We start from the raw sequence: 6,802 nt of genomic DNA, 5'->3' as shown, positions 1-6,802 counted from the left end.
TCTAAAAACAACTCTTAAGTGTGTGTGTGTGTGTGTGTGTGTGTGTGGACATGGGCATGCGTGTTTACAGAATTGAACATGTGTAGGAGGAGGGAGGCTGACATGCTAGACCCAGGAGTGTCACTGCTTTAGATGATGTCACACACACACACACACACACACACACACACACACACACACACACACACACACACACAGACTGAGGGCAGGGCAGTTATGTTATGAGGCTCAGTGTTTCTGTCATTGCAGATATCTCACTTGCGCAGCAGGCTGGTCCTGCACGTTAGCGTTTCAGAGCATCAGTCATGCATCACATGTAGCCTGTAGGATGCACGATTTGTCCACCTCAGACCCCTGCTTTCAGATTCTATATGTGTGGCGCTGGGCTGAACCAATAAAACACCTTCTCTATTCCTGTGTTTTCACTCACTTTGCAGCATACACTGAAGCAGATGTTACCTATCTTCTTACAGTAGTTTGTAGATGGAAGCAAATGAAAAGGAGAGATCCCACGCCAGATTCAAACCCGTGACAGCAAAACAACTCACTGAACTCTTCGTCTGTGTGCGACTTGAATTCAGCTTTCATTAAGGAATGTATATTATTATTTAATCGGCCGATTAGCAAGCATAAACTTGCTGCGGCTGTTCACATGACCTTCTCCTAGAATGGAAGACAGGCCTTTCCCTCTTTAAACCCTCTGGAAATGGGCCCGGTAACATTTCTCAAAACTGCGGTAAAACATGAAAGGAGCTGCAACCTCCCAATAAATTCAAGGTTTGAGCCTTTATCATGTAGAGGACAGTCAGTGGGCGCGTTGGCTCCCACTGTTCACTGGCTCAGTGAAACTCTGCTCACTGTTTTATAGTTCCTGTCTGCTGCAGGATCTGACAGAGAGAGGAGGATGGAGAGGAGTGGCAGCTGGGGGACACGGGGAGGTGGTGGAGGTTGTAGGTGGGAGAAGTGGGTGGAAGGTGAAGAGGATTACTGGAAACAAAGAAAATCTATTTAAATATTAATATCCTGCAGCTGGGTTGAAATGTGAGATAAAACCTTGCTCTCAGGTATCCTCATTTGACCGAAGAAAAACATGGTACTACTGCTAATCCTGCTTCATGCAACACTGACCAGAACTTACTCAAAATTAATGTTGTGCTTACAAGTTAGTTCCCTTATAAGAAGCTTAATTTACAGGTTTGTTTTCTCAGGTAATGTCCCCTCTAAATGCTGTAATGCCAAGAGAAGGGGTATGCTGCCATCTGCTGGTCATGAGTGGAATGGCGACTGGATTGTACAGCTTTAGCTTTATGAGGCCTTTCAAATAACACAGCTCATTTATTATGATACATGGCAGTGCATATAATGATTGACTGTTGGTTAAAATTAATTCTAATGTTATAGATAATAAAATGTTTTACACTGTATTTGCATGAAATGGAAATTTGTCTCAGGTGACTGGCTGGCGAGTGCAGGTACTCTGTCACACACACACACACACACACACTGACACTGACACATTGTAAGAGGGATGGAGAGAAGAGAATCAGCTGATCAGCAGCGAGCTATGAAAACACAAAATCGGGATTTCAATGTATTAAATACAGTTTCTGCATACGCACACTCACTCTTTCTCAGCTCATACCCTGCACCCACGCACGCACACACACAGGTACAAACAGATGGTTGCAGATGGACCTTTCTGACCTTCCAGGTATCTCATTTCCACACTGTATGAAAATCAACTTACAGAGAATAAAATCCTGCTAGAGTTATGGAAGCCTTCACACTGCTCCTCATATCTGCATCTATTGTGTTTGTCATCATGTGACTGTAGTGCTGACTACAGATCAAACTGCAAGTGCTTTATCAAGAAGCAATGACATAACTTTGACAAAAACATCCTTCTGTGTTATATAATATATCTGGCGATGTCCAGTGAACATCCCCAGCCGACCGACTGTAACACCCACTGCAGTCCTCCTCAACTGACCAAGCAGTCTACGGGTGGGTGAAAGACCAGAAAAGGATTTAGAAGCCAAGGGCCTCCACTTAAACAAGGCTGAAGGGCCACAGGAAGCCTAACTCTGGCACCAGGAGACAGAAGGTGACAATGCAGGTCTACCATTGACACTTTGACTGGTGGCTCTCCAGACAACCGCACCTTCAAAATGCAGGACCCCGTCTAAATGACAAGGGGTCAAGTCTAGTCTTATTTAAAGTTTTATTTAAATAGCACAAACCACATTTGCCTCAGACAATTTTGAACTATATCACACCGTCTTATCACAGAGATAAGGTTAAACCCACAAAACCCTTTAAATGGGGTCACAATTTACACCAGCGCGCATACAGCACGCACTTTGCAGTGTTTACAAAGCTGAAATCCCTGATCACATCAAACACTCTGATGGATCACAGAATCCAGCAGCAGTTTGAGTCACAGTTTGGTCTCTCTGCAGCAGAACCCTGAGCTTCTGGATCCAGACGGACCCATTGAGGGACCCACAATGTCAGAACCAACATCAAGACGGAGTGGCATCGCTCTGCTGCCCCGCTGTTCAGAATCATGGATCTCAATGTTTTTGACCTGTGACCACTCATAAGGAAGCAACGTTTACTTGAGACTCATCATCACCTGCTGCATACGCTTGAGGCCTGAAACACGAGAGAAGTCAAGAATAAAGGACTGTTTACGTGGGACAAAACTGTTTCTACCAACCTATCACGTTAATCGGGATCCACCGTGGCGGAGCATGAAAGCACCTAAAAGTTGCTCCGATGTAAATGAAGTCAGATGGATTAGATCTTATTTGGAACGCGCGTGCACTCATGTGAGATGGCTCTTCACATTTTGGAAATGTGACGTTCCAGCTCATTCTGCATATCTTAACCGATAATCCCGTTACGCAGAGATATAACATGTAAATGTCAAATGCCAGGATTTTTAGTCATCAAAGGGAGCAGCGGGTGATTTGTTCGTGTTACTGGCAAGGATAGCAATTCTTGATGATTCCTTATGTAAGGAAAGAGATATCGTTGCGTAAGTGGGTGAAATGAGTCAGTGATGCTGTGCTGAGCGGGGACGAGGCTGGTGACTAACGCTGCTGTGGTGAGGCCGTGTCCTTTTGACAGGGAACCATTTCACACACAGGCACATTTACGCACGTACACAATCCACACATGCACACATGCGTGCGCTTGAAAAGGCGAAGGAAGAGAAAAAAAAAAAAGAGAAGGAAATGGAAAATGAAAATATTGTTTTAGGAACACACTCAACGCCTCCTCCCCCTCCTGCTTTTGTTTTTCCTTGTCTCTCTATTGGCGATCCAGAGAAAGCGTCCGTCGCCTCCTCCTCTTCCTCACGCTGATAATGAGTAACTGCTCAGTGTCAACAAGAGCTCGGTCAGACCTCTACTCAGCGTGTGAATCAGTGTGTGTGTGTGTGCGTGAGGCCACGGAGCTGACTGCTCGATGGCAGCGATGCTCAGATCCAACGTAACGACGGCAAACTAACCTCAGTATAAACAGTCTATTAATCTGATATGATTTACTTCATGTTAAGCCTCTAAAATAATCCCTGACAGGGATTAAGCGTGAAGAGACAATGAAGAAATTAGTTTTGGAGCTCGTCGTGTGTGTTGTGTTCCTCTGTTGACCAGCAGAGAGCAGTGTGGAGATGTGGAAGCTCGACAGACGACAGTAAAGCACTTAGAATAAGCTCCATCACAAACGGTTACCACATTAAAAAGCCACACATGCTATGATGCATCAGCACTGGTGGAAGAAGAAAAAACATTCTTTACTAAAGTAAAAGTAGAAATACTGTAGTGAAGAATACTCTGTAACAAGTGAAAGTAAAAAGTAAAAGTACTCATTCTGCAGAATTACTCCTTTCACCTGTGTTATATTATTATAGAATATCACATTTTTCAGTTTTGGTCACTAATTAATACATGTAAGAGCATTTTAATGTTCATCTACATGGAGCCATATTTAGATACTTCATAAGCTGCTGGGTGGATATTATACAATTACTGCATCATATCATATAATTGCATATCATGTTTTCTGGAGTACTGCCTCAAATAAATGCATTCCCTCTGAAATGCAATGGAGCAGAAGTATCAATACTGATGTAAAGCACAAGTGTGTTGATATCGTACTTAGGAATAGCACATGAGTAAAAGTACTTTACTTTCCACCACTGTGCATCAGTAAAAATCAAATATTGTTTTTATTGCTACTTTTATTCAGACTGCATCTGAATACTTCTTCCACCACTGTGTTTTTTTTAGCTATACAATATTTACGATTGTGTTCAACAGAGGTTTTTCCTTTTGTGCGCCACTGTTTGGGACTGTGTGAGGGAGAAAATGAGGGCAAGCGATTGAGGCTTTGTTTGTATTGACCCAGGCTGAAGGGACCTTGAGTGTGTGATGTGTATAAAAGTGTATGTGTGTGTGGTGTGTATAAAAGTGTGTGTGTGTGTGTGTGTGTGTGTGTTGTCAGTTTAGAGAGCTTTAGCTTCCCAGCTGTGTAAACTGGTGCTGGCCACACTGCGACTGTGTCAGCACACACTCAGACGGAGGCTGAGAAGAAAAGCAAGGGACGAGAAGGAAACACTGAGGGTTTTGCTGAACAATGAACACAAGTTATCGAGGAAAAGGGTGAAATATCTGCGTGGGTGTCGCTGCAGCTCATAGCAAATAGAAAAACAAGGGAAAAGAAAACAGTGATGTTGTTCAATTCCTCATATCTATCACTGCTGTGGCAACATGTGAGGCATCAGAAGACCACCAAACTGAGCTGAAGTGACCGGGGGTCTTTTAGAAAAAGGAGCGCAGCACTCAACAACAGTGAGAGGAAATGGAGGGAGGAGGGGGAGAGGAAGGCAGAGAGCGGAGGCCGGTTCACTGGAAGTCCATCCAGACAGCAAGAAGACAAGGCAGCGTGTTTACTCACTCTTCCTGCCTATCAGGCTCCCATTCATTCCCAGCAGTCACATCCAGCCACTGACAGTCACGCTCAAACCACTTCTTCTCCACACACTTCAGCTGAGCTCGACTTATCTGGTCTGATCGGCATTTTAATGTTTGATGGGCTCCGGCCGTGAGTCAGTGCTAAATTTAAACGTGCTTTAGGTGGAGTCTCGTTGCATTTTTTTTTTTGTGTGTGTCAATGCGCCGAAGGAATTCTGTCGTGCTGAGTCAGAGCGGAGGTCTGAATCATGGCCACAGCAGAGGCGACTCGATGCCACAGCAATGCTTTCTCTTTGGTAGTGAGCTGCCAGAGACAGAAAGGGGACTCCGCAGGTGTGTTTGCCAGTGGTGGAAGTAATTTAAGAGTACCAATACTATCATCTAATTACATGTTAAAATATTAAAAGTAAATTTTGCAGAAAGTGGACCCAGTGACTGTGATTATATATGACATTAGCAGAACACATCAGTGTGTAAAGCAGCATTTTACTGATGTTGATAAGATAAATCTGATCTTTTGGTTATTTGTGAGACGAATAACAGGGTAGCAAAGAGGAAGAACAAAGTTTGCATTTTCTTTTCTCTCTTATTTTTTTTTCTTTCGTGAAATATTGGATTAGATCTAGGTTGAGAATTGTATTTATCATCTTCTCATATATTTTTTTGTGTAAAATCTTAATCCAACAAGTGAAATCGTGTATTTGAAATACAAAATACAAATATTTTCCTAGCTAGCCACTCTATTGTTTACTGTTCTTTGTGTTGCTCACTTGCGATGGAGCACGATTGTTCATTTTCATCAGCAACGGCGGTCGTTCTATTGCGAAGACGACAAACTCCCATGATCCCACGCTACTTCATGATGTCATCAAGCTATGTCTTTTGCTATTGATTGTGAAAGTACAAATTGAGCATTTCAGTACAGGACATTACTTTCCGGTGTACCATTTGTGTGTGTGTGTGTGTGTGTGTGTGTCGAGCCACCTCACCGGATGCTTCTCTGACATCTGTGTTTTTTCAATGGCTTTTTATTTACCTGAGAAAACAGGATGGCAGTCTGACTTCATGCTGCTGCTTCTGACTGTAAGAAGCAACTTTCTTCACACATTAACTGCTGAATCTACATCTACAGTGAGTGTGTGTGTGTGTGTGTGTGTGTCAGAGCACCGCCTGGTCCCAGATAATCCTCTTCTCTGCAACGGCAGTGTTTTACACATGACTGGTCCTTATTCCTGGCCCGAACTCGATCACACACACACACACACACACACGCCCACACGCTCGCCATAACTGTTACACATTTATTACGGTTTGACCTTTGCCCTGCGGTCACACATGTCAACAGGCTGAACTTCTTTAACAGACGGCTGAATCAGTAACTTCACGTCAAGTCATCTGCACATCTGAACACCTGGACTTGTTCAGCTTCATGCAAAAAAATGGGGATCACATTTTAGGAGACTGTCTGAACTACCGCTCATATCCAATTTGAAAAGAACAAAGGGATGTGAAATGGTTTTAGGGACAAATTCTGGCGAACTCCAGCAACGGAAATCGCTCAGAACAATAAGACTTGAAATCTGTGCATAAATGAGCCCAGAATTCCATCCATTATGGAAAATAGCCGCTATTGTTAGTAGTTCTTCGAACCTCTTCCATAACATCCTCCTCTCTATCTCAGCTTTCCTGTCTCTTTCCTTTTCTTCACATTCTTCCACAGTCGGACACTCTTTAGTCAGTGGGTAGTTTTTTTAAAACGGGGGGGGGGGGGGGGGGGGGGGCCGCCGACTGATGACTCCTCCCCTTCTGGCCGGGATGAATGC

Source organism: Chelmon rostratus, chromosome 4 (assembly GCF_017976325.1).
Source record: "Chelmon rostratus isolate fCheRos1 chromosome 4, fCheRos1.pri, whole genome shotgun sequence".
Lineage (NCBI taxonomy): Eukaryota > Metazoa > Chordata > Actinopteri > Chaetodontiformes > Chaetodontidae > Chelmon > Chelmon rostratus.
Note: the sequence above shows the minus strand (reverse complement) of the source record.